This window comes from Ursus arctos, unplaced genomic scaffold, assembly GCF_023065955.2.
Source record: "Ursus arctos isolate Adak ecotype North America unplaced genomic scaffold, UrsArc2.0 scaffold_2, whole genome shotgun sequence".
NCBI classification, from domain to species: domain Eukaryota; kingdom Metazoa; phylum Chordata; class Mammalia; order Carnivora; family Ursidae; genus Ursus; species Ursus arctos.
This window is the reverse complement of record NW_026622874.1, coordinates 33209556-33226080: the sequence shown is the minus strand read 5'-3', so window position 1 is coordinate 33226080 and position 16525 is coordinate 33209556. Positions and strand designations below refer to the sequence as shown.

Genomic DNA, 16525 nt, shown 5'->3' with positions numbered 1-16525 from the left:
AATTGCTACAGATGTATGAAAAGACACTCAACATCACTAAACATCAGGGACATGCAAATCAAAACCCCCAAGATTTCATCTCACAACTGTTAGACTGGTCATTATCCAAAAGATATGACAGATGTTGGGGAGGATCATGAGAAAAGGGAATCCTTGTGCACTATTGGTGGAAAGGTAAATTAGTGTACCATATGGAAAATAATATGGAGGTTCCTGAAAATATTAAAAATAGAGTTAACTTACCCATCAGTTCCATTTATGGGTATTTATCTGAAGGAGAGGATAGCAGTTTTGAAAATATATCTGCACACCAGTGTTCATTGCAACATTATTTACAATAAGACATGAAGACAACCTAAATATCCATCAATGAATAAATGGATAAAGAAAATATGGTGTATATATATATACACACACACACACACACACACCACAAAATGTAATGTGTGTGTGTGTGTATATACTATATATATAATGGAATATTGTACATATAAATATATAGTACAATATTATATATAATTTTATAACCCATTATATAGATTCCATTATCTGATGATATATTATTCAGCCATAAAAAAGGAAATCCTGCCATTTGTGACAATATGGATGACCTTTGGGCATTATGCCAAGTGAAATAAATCAGAGAAAAGACAAATCCCTTATGATATCACTTATATGTGGAATCTTAAAAAAAATGAACTCAGATACAGAGAAAAGTTTGGTGGATGCCGAGATGGGTCGGAGTGGGGAAAGGATGGGGGGAAGGGGTGTCAGTTGAATTGAGTGAAGGTGGTCAAAAGGTACAAACTTCCAGTTTGCAGCATGTACTATGTCGCTGAGGATGTAATGTACAGAATGGTGGCTATAGTTAATAATACTATATGACATATTTGAAGGATGCTAAGGGAGTACATCTTAAGAGTGTACACACACAATATATTTGTAACTCTGTGTGGTGATGGATATTAACTTATTGTGATCGTTTTGTAATATATACGTTTCTCAAATTATTATGTGTCCATCTAAAGGTAAAACAATGGTATATATCAATTACCTTTCAATTTTTTTACAGGCAGTACTTTACCATTTACCATCTACATTTTCTTTGTAAACAGCAAATTGCAATAATAAAATTTTTAGGGGCGCCTGGGTGGCACAGTGGTTAAGCGTCTGCCTTCGGCTCAGGGCGTGATCCTGGCGTTCTGGGATCGAGCCCCACATCAGGCTCCTCGCTATGAGCCTGCTTCTTCCTCTCCCACTCCCCCTGCTTGTGTTCCCTCTCTCGCTGGCTGTCTCTATCTCTGTCGAATAAATAAATAAAATCTTTAAAAAAATAAAATAAAATAAAATAAAATTTTTAAATATTTTCAGAAAATGTATCTTTAACTGGTGCAATGTAATTAATCCTATATATAGTAGCATAATTTGGAAGAAAAAAAGTTAAAAATATAGTGTGGGAGGGGAAATTCATAAATGCCTATGAGCTAATTTAGGAAGTATGTAGAAATTTTTTAGGATATATGTTGCCCTTTTCATGACAGGAACATACTGAGTTAGAAATTCAGTATTATAGAATGGCTTTATCAATTTTAGATTCTCTAGAGTGTTTCACGTCAAGACATTGAACTATGTTATCGAACTCTTGAGGTTCTATGTTGGTTCAGCACTGAAGTCTCTCTGATGCAGGTTGGTAGTACCTTTCTCCGTTAGAATCTAGAGCGATGCTTCTTAATGTTCATGTGCACATTAATCACCTGGGGTCTGGTTAAAATGCAGATTCTGAGTCATTAGGTCTGGTGCAGTGCCTGATATTTTCAATTAACCATGAGCGCCCAGCCTCGTTGCTGCTCGCCTGGGCTGCACTCTGAGTAACCAGAGGGGGCGACGTTACGGATATGCTCACATTCTTGAAATTGCAAGAGACACCATCAAGCTCGGCAAAATTTTCTCCTGTTTAAGGTAATTGGATTTTTTAAAGATTCCTATGAGTGTGTTGTGAAAAAGAGTCTGGGCTAATATTTACCTCTACCTTGCTGCTGTTTAAAAAAGTACAGATTTCTGTTAGATTCTTTGTAGGGCCTAATGTCCATCACATTCTCCCTGAAACAGAGTGTTGTTGCCTTGGAAGCTTCTCTCGAGACTAGGAAGAGCGTGCAGTTCCTGCTCTGTTTCTAGGGGTAACTCTGGAAGCAGGGCGCTAGGCACAGAACGTCCCAAGTTGCTGCTAAAACTTGGTACAAATGGATTTGATGGAAACTTGTATTTGTGATGACCTGGGAACACGGTTACCCTTCTGCAGCCTCCGTCCCCAAGTACAAACTTCGTGGATAGTTGACGATCGTGGCCCCGCGCTGAAGGGTTCAGCCAGGGTCGTCTGTTCCCTAGTCTCCGCGAGGAAGAGAATGGCATCCCGGGGCGTGTGAAATGGGCCCCCCTACACACCCCTGCCTTTTCCTTCCGGGTTCCTTTCTTCGCTCATTGCTGCCCTCCTTTCTCGTCTGGAACCCACAGCCCCTGCCCGGGGCTTTGCTGCGGCCTGAGTCCTGTCTGGCTTGTCGTGACTGTGCGGCTGCAGAAAACACGCATCTGCTTGACATTAGTGCGTTCACATACGGGTGGTGATTTTGTTTCATAAATGCATGATTTTCTCCACTCTGGTGACATCGTCCCCGGAGAAGCGAGAGTTTGCTCAAGCCCATTAGAATTATTTACATACTTTATGTATTTTATTCCCGGTGACGAAACGGTTTTCCCGTTTTTTTCTATTGAGGATATTTATTATTTGGTCTAACTTAAACCTACGTTTATAATAATGACTGAGCCAGTAACTCTGTAATTTTTAAGCCGTCGGTGCTTGAATGAAGCTTGTTAAGAGGTTTGGGATTTACTCCATCGAGCAGCCAGATCAGGCGGGGAGTATAGTGACCTGGGGCAAAAGCCGAAGGATCAAATCAACTGGAACGTTCCTCCACTTGAGTCTCAGATTCCTGAGCTTCCAACAAACTCTTCACGATACTTCAAACAACTAATAAATGAGAAAGGATTTTGTAGTTAGCTGAAAGAGCGAACTTGAGATCCATCCCAGAAAATGGGATGTCAGGTAGTCAGTTTTACAGAGGTCTTCCCTCGGGGGCAAGCAGATGGGCCTCAGGAAGAAACTGCACTCGATGCGAGAATCAAGTCGCATCTGAAAATGTCTACAAAATCGACTTGTCAGACGGCATTGCATGAACTGGACACATGCTCTGCGAATTCCCTCTAAATCTAAGGTGTGAGAGACAGGCCCCTTTGTCCTCACACAGTCTTGCTCTGTGAGAGAGAGTTGACGTTATTCTCGTCAGGCTAAATGGTTTCAGGGCTAAACAGATTGCACAGAAATTTAGAATCTGTTCAAGGGCAAGGAAGAAAAATGTCTTTTTTCAAAAACCAAAATACATTTTATTTAATTTTATAACTGCATTCACCTTCAACTTGTAAATATTAACTCTAAAAGCATTTACTAGTTTTCCTTTACCAGCATTTTTTAGCATATGAAAGAAACCAACAAAAAAGTTTAGATTTTGAAAAATTTTGAATTGCATTACCTTTAGCCCTTTGAGCCTCACTGCCCTCTGTCCTAATGAGATGAATTGGAAGTGTTCATCTCTTTGTGCCAGAATGTGTGTCTACACAGCCGGGAAGAGAGGAGATACGTATCCCACCACTTAGAATGTGAGGCGACACCCCACATTACACTCAGGAGTTTGGGAGGAGACTCGACAGACGCCAATAGGAAGGGCGACTTCTTGGTGAAAGCAGAGTGGTGTCCTGGGTCACAGGAGCAAAGGGAAGACAGAACAGACCGACCGGAAGTGGCAGTAGGGGCCTCCCCAGTCCGTGAATCTTCTTGGTCCCTTAGAATTCCTTTGAGGCTAAAGCCAACCAGGAAGGTAGATGTCAGTGTGTCGTGAGCTTCAAGGTGTCTGTAAACATTTGAAGGTCATGTAATGGGTGCCGAAGATCGTGTAAAACATCTGTAATTAGTAATCCAGGGTGAGATTTTCACCATCTTTAAATTGCTTCGTGGTTCTATCAAATACAAGTTTCTTAACATTTAGGTGAATCCTTTTTCTCTTTCTCCTCCCTTGGAGTCTGTTTAAAATTCTATTTGAAGAAAAGGATTCCACCACTACACAAACAAAAGAAGTATTGACTCCAAAAAGGAGAAGAAGATGGCAGTCTCGGAGAATTCACTGACAGTCCTAACTCCCGGTATAAAACGGCTCACAGTTGTCCTCAGGAAATTGCTCGATCCCAAGTGAATTTTTGTGACAGTGGCGGCTCACGTGATGGCGTCCCCCAGAAAGAGAAGTACTAGGGTATCCAGAACTGACATGGTTAGCTGTTAGCTGGGTAGGCATCCCTGAGGGTTGGCTGTGGCACGCAGACTGGTGAACCCCTGACCTGTTCACGGTTAGCTTTCCTCTGTCCGGTCTAGTCATTGTACTAAGGCAGGGCCCAGACCTGCGTTTTCCAATTCAATAGTCGCTAGTCCCGTGGGGCTACTGAGGACTTCCAAGTGGCTAGTCCTATGTAAGTTGTCCTGTAAGATACACACCAGACTTTAAGACTTTGTACAAAAAATGTAAAATAACATGTATATTGGGTTAAGGAAAATGCATTAAAATTAACTTCGCTAGCTTCCTTTACCTTTTTAAAATATGGCTTCTAGAAAATGTAAAGTTACCCATGTGGCTCATAGTGTATTTCTTTGGACAGCATTGGGCTCAAATAATAGATTTTAGAAAGCTGTCTATTGTTACCATAAAATTGTGATGTTACTCTTAGTTATTTAGGAGAGCTCTTAGTGAAACACATGATTTCCTTGACAGTGAGGGCTCTATGGTAATTGTTGAACTCGGAGGCTGGTGGAAGTGTTACCTTTCCAAAAGTTTCATCTCAGAGCCAAATTTAAAATTTCATTATTAGGTCCTACATGTGTTTCTCTGCAGTCTTCCCCATAAGCCCTCATTTTAATTTAAATGAAGACATCTTTACTAAGTACTTTGTATTATACTGCTCTATTTCTTGTTTTGGAAAGAATCAAAAACACACACAAGAATAGGATGGTCTCTACACTGAGACTAGCTGAACACGTGGAAGAGTCCTTTACTTTCTAGATCAGGAACTTTTGCTTTATAAATGTATGTTTTTAATTGTCCATTTTCTAAATGGGCGTCTGGATTTAATTTCTGTACTTAACTGATGTTTTCTGGGTAAATTGCTCTTTAGGGAAGCAGAGGTCGGAGGTGAGTACAGCACTTACCGGAATAAATACCCCCTGAGGCACAGCGGTTGCGCCAAATGGTTTCCACAAACCAGTGCCTCAGTTTATCTTTTGATCCAATTAAAATCTTAAGGTCTATCCAAGTTATTCTCTAGTTCTTGTATTTTCATGAATGCAACCACTAAGCCTTAAGGCTGACATTTTAATGTGGCTTGAGTATAGTCCCCATCCTTTGATGCTGCTTTGAACTGGGGATGAATTTGGGTGTGAACCTCTGTCCTGTTTGCCCTTAAATAACACTTGAACTTATAGGGCAACTCAGCACAGTATCCCTGGTAGTATTTAGGTGGGGAAATAATTTTTAAAATAAATCTCCGTATTTAGAGAACTACAGTTCAAAATGAATCACATTTTCTTTGTAAAGAAAGTGATTTTGAAATCCTATTTGTTCAAAGATTAATGCCAAGTCTTAAGATTCATTCTTCCAACAACTCTAAGATGTGTTTCATAGATTGTTTAGTGTTAAATACCTTAATATGCGTATGCTCCTTCAGCCCTTCACATTAAAAAGAGGAACACAGCATATTGAGATTTTGAAGAAGTTTGACTTCCTTAACTAAGAATATGATTGGAAAATGCTCTAAATGGGGTAGAATTCTGTTTTTTTTATTCAACTAGCCAACATATAGTACATCATTAGTTTTTGATATAGTGTTCAACGATTCATTAGTTGCATGTAACACCCAGTGCTCTTCACCCCACGTGCCCTCCTTAATGCCCATCACCCGGTTACCCCATTCCCAACCCCCACCAATCTGCAACCCTCAGTTTGCTTCCCAGAGTCCGGAGTCTCTCATGGTTTGTCTCCCCTCTGATTTCTTCCCGTTTAGTTTTCCCTCCCTTCCCCTGTGGTCCTCTGCTCTGTATGTTTTCTTTTTTTTAACATTTGTAATTTCCCGGTGATTTAAGGAAGCTATAAACAGTCTGAGACCTGCATGAGGGACTGAGAATCAGTTGCAAACTTCTGTACATCAGGGAGCCATCGCTCTCGAAGCAAGAATGCCGGCTGGTGCTGCAGTGAACATTGTGGCCTTGCAGTTTTCTCTAAGAAGATTCTGCTCTTTAGGAAAATTAGAGTCCACTCTAACTTCTGGCAATGGGTCCTCTCCTCCTGGTACTTGAATAAAGAGAGGTCTTCCTTCAGACAACGTCCTGTGAAAGGGGTGAGGTTTGCAGGAACGTATCCATCACATAACCTCAGGTTGGAACAGAATCTGAGCGTGTAGGGACAGCTCACCTTACGTGCTAAAAGCAGAGTAAAAATTAAGCCACATGTTTCAGAGAAGGAAACTGTGCCTGTCGTCGGTCGTGCAAAGGGGCAGGAAAAGGCAACAGCTGGGGTAGCCCCGATGCTCGGGTGGGACAGACTGTGGCCTCTGTGACCTCAGCCCAGGCAGGGTCTCTTCCAGGGAAGCCCAGGGGGCAGAGAAGGGACAGCCACTCAAACACACGTGACACTTGTTCAAGTTTCGTTTTGCACTTTCACATTTAGTGGCGCAAGTTAGGCCAAAGAAACGTTGCCTGGAGAAGGATGTGGTTGGGAATCCAGCGTGGGTCAGAGTAAGTACTCTTTGACAGATAAAGGCACGCCTGTGATGCACTGTACCTGTTGCTTCCCTCTGGGATCTGGGAGGGACTTCGGGAAGATCAGCTTGAGCAGAAAGAAACAGGAATCCAGAATGAAGTACGGAGGGGAAGCTGGACCATCCCCGTTGTCACACACTTTTCAGGGACCTCACACTTGCTTCGAAGGGGCACTGTTGATTTGTAACAAGCCGAAAGGAAGACTTTTCAACCAAAGATTGTAATGTATTGAAAATAGATGGACTTGTATCATAGTTTCTGCTTCAAATTTAGTTTTTTCATTTTACTAGATTTATATGGGAAATTGACATAGATGCGTGAATATAAATTATGCTCTTTGTCAAACAACTTGTCAATTTCCTAACCTAAGAGGAAAACAGTTTTCCCTAGGAAAGTTTCTGTAATGACATAAAAAAGCATATGTAAATTTAAAACTTTGTTAAAACTGTAAGAATGTATTTGCCGTGAAATCAGAAGTCCCATGTGTCAGGGTCTTTATTGTTCATTTTTTGAAAACTGGATCTTCAAATGTTGTAAAAAATAAAATGTAGATTGGAGAATTTTCACTTGCGATGATGCGTTCTTTCCAGCGTGCTTTATCTCAGAGGACATGTGCTTGTCCCCGGGGCCCAGCTTCTCTAAGCATTCCACTCCTGCCCCTCGCAGCCCAGAGCGCTCGCTGTGTCAGGACTCCTCTCCCAGCCCAGCCCCTGCCTGTCCTGCCCAGAGGCGTTGGGTCACAGCACATGACCTACGGCATCATGTCCAAGTTGCTTAGCATGCTCCTTGAAGGAGAAATAGGGTTTGCTTTTGTTTACGCAAAAAAATTTCCTGGTCGTTTTGCAGATTTGAATTAAATCAGATAGTTAAGTGTCTGAGATCAGGCCTCAGTGTTCTGAACCATGTTCCACATGGAATCACTTGGGGAGCTTTACTGATGCCTGGGTCCCACCCCTCTGGGTTTTCTTCTGTAATTGAGCTGGGCTGTGGCCTGGGAGTGGGGATTTTTTTTAAGCCTCCCAAGTGACTCTAATGTGTAGTTAAGGTTTAGAACCTCTGCCTTAGCGATTCTCAAGCTCCACAGGCCATTTCTACATATAAACTCATAAAGACAGAGGTAAAGGCTTCTATTTACAAAATGCTGTTTTTTATTTTTTAAAAGATTTATTTTATCCCATGACCCTGAGATCATGACCTGAGCTGAGATCAAGAGTCAGAGGCCTGAGCCACCCAGGTGCCCCCAAGATGCTGTTCTTCAAATTGAGCCTATTACATCAGAATGCAGTCTTGCATGGTGCACTGGGTGTTATATGCAAGTAATGAATCATTGAACTTTACATCAAAAACTAGGGATGTACTGTATGGTGACTAACGTAATATAATAAAAAAAAAGAAAGAAAAAAAAGAATATAGTCTGAGACATAAGATTTTGTGGCCTAACGAAACAAGGCTATTTGTGGTTTGAAAAAACAGGGCAATCTTTCTGATAACACTGGATGAAAATTAGGTTGTCCATAAATAAAGAAAACAATTTATTAAATTGTATTTGGCTTTTCCTTGAGATTATAGAATATTGTTTAAATCGGCATAAAATGTACAGGGGAGCTTTTAAGGTAGCTACCAAAGAGTCTGTAAGAAAGCTGAAGAGAGATAGAGACATACGATGGGCAGGAATATGAATTTCCATTGTTTCCGAATATTTTAGCTTTAAAGAAAATAGGCAGTTTTGGTATTTGAAAACTCAGTAATGTCTGACAGCTAACATTTTCACCAAGAATGAACTTTCTTATGTATTTTAAGCATTTGCATATTTCTACTCAAGAGCAGGATTTAACATAGTCTACTGACTCCCAGAAACAAAAGTCCACTACCTATGCAGGTCATTTTAATTCTGCTTAATTTTGCTTTCATCATTTGCAGACTCATCCAGAAAAGCATGCGCTAAACTGGTCAGTCTTTCTACGGTGTAGCACTGCTGCCCTCCTGTGGACTCTCCGGGGATAGGCCATTCCCGAAGTCCTTCCCACTGGGTCATTATGATTCAGAGGTTCCCATCATTGCTGTGATTCCCAGAAGACATTTTTAATTTCATTTTGGGTCTAGTATTAACTAGGTCTTTTCTGCTTGCCTTCTGTGAAATCAACATCTTAAAGGGGCTGACCTCTGTCCCTTATTGCTTAAATGTGGGGGAAGCAGAATACCGGGGGCTGTGGTCAGTACACTTTTTCCTTCCCTCTCACTTATGTACATGAAGATAAATGACTCGCCACAATGAGAAAGTTACCCACCCGATTGCACTCGCTACCACAAGAAAACATGTATAGGGAGAGTAGCAGGGGGAGCTGCTTATGTTTACAACATAAACATCTATCTCCCTTACACAGCCTTTAAAAAGTGGCAGTGGCAAGCCTTGTGCCGAGCTCTGGAAACCAAGCAAAAGCTCAGGCATCCTGGTGCTTAGGGCTGGGGGCTTCAGGGAGAAGCCGGAGACCACTGTCGTTTAGATGAGCACTTCCTTGGGTAGGACCCCGAGGGACCACACTTCTCCAATGGTAGTGTGCTGGTAAGTCTTGCTAAAATGCAGATTCTGATCCAGCAGATCCCAGGTGGGCCTGAGAGTCCGCATTTCCCTTCGTTCTACCTACTGCTGCTTGTGGTAGGCTCATGGCCTCCAGAGATTTCGGATCTCTGTCACCTGTGGCTGTCACCTGTGGCTGTCACCTAATACCTGTCACCTGTGGCTGTCACCTCTGTGGCGAACGGTCTCTGCACATGGGATCTTGGGTGGGGCCCTGAATGTAATCACGCGGTGCCCTGGAAGGCAGGACAGTGGGGAAGCTGACTGCAGCAGGAGGCTGCATGACCCCCTCGGCGGATGCTCGGAGGCCGGCCCTGAGGATGGAGGCAGGGACCGCAAGCCAAAGAACACAGCTCTAGAACCTGGAAAAGGCAAGTGCATGGATTCTCCTAGGACGTCTGGCGGGAGCCTGGTCTTGCCAATGCCTTGGGTTCAGCCTAGTGAAATGTCACACTTGGGACTTCCAGGACTGGAAGAAATGAGGTGTTTTGTTTCGGGACAGTTACTGCGTGAATGTTCGTGTGCCACCAAAATCCCCATGTGAAAATCCTAACCCCCAAGGGCATAGTATCGGGAGGTGGGGCCTTTGGGAAGGGATTAGGTCATGAGGACAGAGCCTTCATGAATGGGATTAGTGCCCTTGTCAAGAGGCCCAAGAACGTTCCCTCGGCCCCTCTGCCCTGGGAAGGCGCAGTCTTTGAACCAGCAAGCTGGCTGCCACCCAGCACTGAATCTGTCAGCACCTTGATCTTGGACTTCCCAGCATCCCCAGCAGAAGCATCTGTGGTTGATAAGCTGCCGGGGCTGTCGTGGTTTCCTACAGCAGCCCAAGGAGATGAAGACCAGCAGCTCCTACACCCGTGGTAGGGGTCCTCCCATCACTGTTTGAGTAGGAAAGCCAGACCACAGAGGGGTGGCTCTCGACCGTGGCTGCACGTGAGTCACCTGGGGAAACTTTAGAATAAAAACATAAGCGTGATCCGGAACAGTATAACCAGAGCCCGTGTGGGTGGCCACTAAAATTTGCAGGGTCTTGAAAAACAGGTTCAAGATGTCTCCAGACATCTGCACGAAATGCTCACTCAAGAGGTCACAGCCCTCTGACCTGAAGATTCCCCAGATTTAATCCCCCACGAAGCCAAATCTGGCTCATCGCTGAATACCCTTCCGGAACTGGTTTGCCCTGTCCCTCCAGGGCTCCTCGAGACTCTGCACCACAAGTAGAGCTCCTGCATCTTTTATAAAGGAAGGGAAATCCTCAGGCTGCTCTCCTTCACCAGCCACGGGACAGTGTGTTCAGTTGGGCAAAATTTCTCAAAGGATCATGGACCACGGAGGTGCCGTTTGGAACCAGCCTCAGTTTCCCCTTCCCTAAGCAGCATCCCTCCACCCAGGCTTGAGCATTTTTCGGTGATCTTTTCTCTCGTTTTGTCCCTTGGCTCACGGAATTCCATTCTTGTCCTAACGGGCTGGCTTCTTTTTTAACGTGTGTCTTCTGCCGTCTCCTGCTGAAATGCTTAGCAAGTGGGTAATTCTACATCGCAAGTTACCTTTCCAGGACCCCACTTGTCATGGAATTATGAATAGGAAATGACGGATGAAAAACAAAGAGATGATTAGTTGACTAGAGTGAAATATTTATTCAGGTGGGGAGGCAGGAACGGACTCTTCACAGAAAGAGAACTCAACAGCGACCCCTGAGAGCATCCGCGGCACCTCCCGCATTTCGGCAACATGCGACCGGACCTCGGATACATTAAAGCCCTTTGCTTTTCAAAGTACAGTCAGGTCTCTCTTACCTCTGCAGTAAGGGATCATAAATGCAGTTAAAGAAGTTAGTGAAAAGCACGAGATCGTCCTTCCCCTCTCTCTGCCCATCCGTCCTCCAGGAAAGCACGGGCGGCTGCTCACCAGAGTCGGCGCGAGTCTTCGAGGCCGCTGCTTTTCCCCCTACATCATAACCGATTTCAAATGGTGCTAGACAAAAACAGACTCTGAACACCAGGAGAAATCGGTCAGCCTGTGTAAGAGATGGGTCCGGTGGTGCTCCTGGGGGTCCTGCCCTCGACCGTGCAGGTGGCGAGTCTCAGTCCAGCCGCACGGCCACAGCCGCTGAACGTCCCGGGGCGTCCAGAGCAGGTGCGGCGCTGACGCGAATGGGACCGTCCTCCGGGGACAACAACAGAAAAAATCCCAGTATTAGTCATGATGAAATGGAGAGCTCTTAGGCCAAGGTCCCAAACACCAAACAATAAGTATCTTTTCCTGATTCAGGAAGATGCAAAGAATTAGAACAGGCCAAGTAACTGTTAACCAGAAGATTCCTGGAACTCACACGGTAGGGTGGACTCCTCATGAATTGGGCTGGACCACCTGTGACCTCTTTCATCCCTCTGGACTAAAACAGACCCAGACTAAAAGCATGTCCCCTTACACTCATGTTCCTACTCTCTTTATGCTGTGTAATCCTGGTGCTTGAAATCTTACCACTTCGTAGTGAGAAGAGGCAAGCAAAGATAAGACAGTGGAAAACAGAGAAAAAAGTATTTTCCCTAAGGCTTAGGATTGCTCAAGATACCAGTCCTAGGCCTTCCTAAAAAGGAAGCTGGGGGAAATAGACCAGGGACTTGGAAGACTACACCAGATCCCAGTTTGAGAGAAAACAGCAAGCCAAATACGAAAAGAATTCTTTGAATGCTTGCATCACAGAATGAAGAACTTCTTGGAATTCTCAAATTTACCACATCTCCTATTTCAATGGCCCAGTTATATGAGAGACCTGGTTTATATCATCTTCCTCACCATAAGGGGTGATCTCAGGCTCCCCTTTCAGGCTAGAACATGCCACTAACAGCACGTATGACCTATATTTAACTGTGTTGTCTCAAGAGTACCATACAGTATTGCTTGACCGCTAAATAACTTTAACTCCATAAAGTAAAAACTAAGACTTCAATGGAATATTCCAGTGAGGCTCAAAGAAGTATTACATTCTGTAACGCTCATAAAAATGTCCTAAAATCCACTTCATCCATTTCAGTCCCCCAAGGATCCATCTGTGAATGCAAGTGCTTTCCTAGAACCTAGCTTCTCTCTTTTCTACCCAGATTTTGTCTCAAAAGCTCCAGCTCGAGTCGGCTTATAGGTAGTTCTCCTACTGCCCCCCCTCCCCGTCTGGGTCTCCTAGTTCACAAAAGTCCCCATGACCTTTCTAAGGTAAGTGAAGTTCCTTTAGCAGAGTTCAACACTACATAGCACTGAAAAAGGAGCAGGGAAATACAGAAACTCTCTTAGAATGCAGGATAGGGAGAGAGCCCTGGCCCATAAATCTGGAAATGTTAACCTCATTAAAACTAAAGAAAGGCAAAAGCAAAGAACAAGATACATTTTATCCCCATTACATTAACAACAGAAAGCTACTTATGCGTACGCCTGATAAAAAGCAAGAGTGTGAGGAAATGGATATCCTCCTATGTTGAAGTTACCCCAGCAACTGGCAGAAGGCCTATGAAAAACAATTATGCAATGTATACAGAGAATAATACAAATATTCATGCCACTTAGCCCTCCTAGGAATCCATTCTACTGGAATACTTTAATATGAAAAATATCCCATGCATTTTTATCAAGAGCTTCATTATAAATAAAACTGGAAACAAATTTGCAATAGAGATCTTGGATGACACTGATACAGCCACTGGAATATATTTTATATATATATTTTTTATATATTTTATATATATATTATATTTATATTTATGTGCCTGTCTTGATTTGGATTTTTACTGTATACCCTGTAAAGACTTAGAAGCACAGGAAAATGTACCAGAATGGATTGTACCAAAACATTTCAGGGTAGGAGCATTATGGGTGATACTTTTTTGTTCTGTTTTATACATTTTGGGCTATAATTATAGTAATTTTATGAAAAAAAATATTAAGTTAAAAAGAAAAAAAACACATATTTTGAGAGTGCACAAGATAAAATGGGGTTGTGGGAGGGAGACCAATGGCTTTTTATACTAGAAAAACATTAGACTGTGTGCTGAAAAAAAATCAGGATGGATTGTCACTGGCTGAGAGCTCCTGTGGATCATGCTGTGGGCCAGGCGGATGTCGTCCTGGCTTCTGTCTTCCCTTCAGGACCACGTAATGCTCTCACAGCCCAGGATGAGGAGCTCTAGCACCTTTAACAGTAAGTATTCACTTACAGTGAATGAAGCGTAAAAGGAGAGACCAACGTCTCCTACATTACCATTTCAGTTAGAAGGAAAGTAAGTTGAAATTCAGGCCATGGTGCGGCAGGGATGGGATCCTCACGGGCAGAAAGAGTAGTGTCCCTTATCGAAGGTTCTATACTGGCTTTGAATCATTACAAATGCATAATCGTCCTTCTATTCTAACGGAGCTGGAGAGCACAACTTCCTCTTTGGTTTATAACCCAGGAGGTTTCTTCAGGATGGTGTCATGCCCACTTGCACACAGTGGAGGCCACAAAGACCAATTTCCTAAGCCCATGTCAGAGGAGTGGTTTGGTGGTAGACTTTGTTGCAGACAGTAGCTTGTGCCTGCGCCTTACACAAGACAGGAGCGCAGGGTCCCGCAGCGCCCCCGCCCCGAGCTCCCGCACTCTTCTCACCTCTCTGTTGAAAGGCTGCTTTGGACTAAAGGTTACAAACTGCTCTGCTCACCCCTTATCTGTGACCCTGCGGTAGTAAGACTAACGCGCTAGATTAAACCAGGAGTAGAGGGAAACTCTTCAAGGTAAGCCTGTGTGAGGTGTTTCTTAAAAGTAGAATTTATAGTTACATTTAAAAAACTCACTGGCAGCCTCCGGTGGGACTAGATATTTAGAGTTTAAAACCTGTGGGTTCCATTTTCCATGCAGTCAATGACCCTGTTTTACTGCCTAGGTATTTTCTTTGGCGTGATCTTCTTTCTTTCATTCATCATTGGTTCTTGGTGGATAATTGTAAAGCACAAAAAAAGGTAAGTATAGCCATATTCTCCTAGAAAATGTCTACGACGGTACCGCTTCCTCTTGAAAGCCAAAGAGAAGTGAAAGAAAACCTCAAAAAAAAAAAAAAAAAACCCACCACTACTACATAAACAGATGTAATAATCCCTAATTATAAAGCAGGCCCTTGATGTACATTAAGGATGGAGAAGTATTCACACTAAAAGAAATATATATGAAAATAAGAACACTTAAAAAAAAAAAGCTTAGGATTTTTAAGGAGGATTAAAATTTTACAAAAGGGAAAGTAGGCAGAAGGAACTTTTGATGAGATACTTGGTATCCCAGTTTTGCCGAAACATTCCAGGCTCAGATCTCTAGACACAGACCTCTTCAAGGCACCAGAAGTTCCATAGTGTGTCCTACTGGCCCACACCTCACAGGCTGCCAGCGTCAAAGAACTTAGGCTTTTTACAGGGCATTAAAAATAAATATTTTCTAAACCCACCTAATTTTTAAACTTGCCGAAACCTTACAAGGATTAGATCTTAATAAACATTTCCGACTAGGAAGAAAACGTTTGCATTCACTGATTTATTTAGAACAAAACCTGTGAGGTCAAAGTCAATAAGATCAATGTCTAACCGCGATAAACAAATTCTATACCCATGAGAAACGGCTCATACCTGTGAGTGAACAGTTTGCCACAGCAGATGTTCTGGACCCAGTCTCCCAAAGCAAGCCGAATAGAAACTAAAGTGCTATTTCACAGAGGGGGTCCGTGTGCACCTTTTAAAAGCAGAATATCACAGCAGAGCGTCTTAACAATCTAGGCAGGAACTCGGGTTCGTGATAAAATAATTAGTAGAGATTTACATTTAAGTTAAATCTGTAGCCTTCCTATTTAACCTTCTCTATGGGCTGTGGTTGGACAGCTTAAATACAATTCCCTCTACTTCATTATTTTAAAAAAGCGACAGTAGCCCTGATAGTTTATATTAGCAAAAGTCTTCGTGTCAGGGACTTTTCCCTCTTCAAGTTTCTCTTCTAGTACTACAGTTTGTGAGTCACTTTTTTTTTTTTTAATTAGGCTTTTTAAAAATTAAGGCTGAATTAAAGTAGTCAGGGCTTCTAATTTTCTTTTTTTTTTTTTTTAAATTTTATTTATTTATGTGACAGAGAGAGACAGCCAGCGAGAGAGGGAACACAGCAGGGGGAGTGGGAGGGGAAGAAGCAGGCCCCCAGCGGGGGAGCCTGATGTGGGACTCGATCCCGGTACACCGGGATCACGCCCCGAGCCGAAGGCAGACGCTTTAACGACTGCGCCACCCAGGCGCCCCAGGGCTTCTAATTTTCTATTTCCGGGCCAATGTCCAGTTAAAACCAGCCACAGCAAATGATTCTCCTCCTCTTAGAGACAGTCGTGACCTTCCCCTCCCTCCTCCCTGCTCCAAGGACTCCATTCCGCATGCCTATGGCCTGCTCCTAGCTCATCCAGGAGCGCGTTCTGAGTCCAGCTATTGATTTGTTACTTAAGATCCTTTCCTTGTATTATCATCCTCGGGCATAAAAAAGATTCAGTAGCCATTTCATAAAAATTATTTCTTTAGAAATGATTAGCTTGTCTCATCGAAACACACTCTGATCACACACCATTTCTTCATGGGTTTCCCCGTCTTAAAATCTGCCTCCTGTCGTTGCCATCCTTTCCGAGGGCGACGGCCTGGCCCCAGCGTTCTGCGAGCAGCAGTGGCCAGGGATGGGGCAGGGGAAAGACCATGGTGTTCTTGAGCCTGAAGGCTCAGGGAGCAAACCCCCCAAACAGCGAAGTACCCCACCATTGAACCTATCCTATATGTAATCCGAACACAATTCAGAACTTCTCTAAGCCTTTATCTCTTTGGCCTGTGTTTCACTTCTTGGGATAATGAGTGGATCACGGTCAGAAAATGCCCTTTATTTCCGTGTTAGAAATATCACGTAACTAAGATAAGCAGGAGGAGGTGCTGAGTTTAAATAATCGGAACCCCCAAGATCCTTCTCCTGGAAGCAGTTGGGTGATTAATCATTGTGCTATGTC

The 16525-nt window shown here is 43.2% G+C and overlaps 1 long non-coding RNA gene across 2 annotated transcripts in view; it reads right to left on the bottom strand.

The window, feature by feature from the left end:
* LOC125283455 (uncharacterized) overlaps positions 1-16525 on the bottom strand; it is a 75218-nt gene that overhangs the window by 46957 nt on the left and 11736 nt on the right. The window contains exons 6-7 of one of the 2 annotated variants that reach the window (XR_008960432.1): positions 15132-15234; positions 11105-11655 (exon numbers count right to left, since the gene is read on the bottom strand). The exons of the other annotated variant lie outside the window; for it this stretch is intronic. This is a non-coding gene — a long non-coding RNA (uncharacterized LOC125283455). Of the gene's footprint in view, positions 1-11104; positions 11656-15131; positions 15235-16525 lie in introns of those variants that run through there. 2 annotated transcript variants of the gene reach the window in all.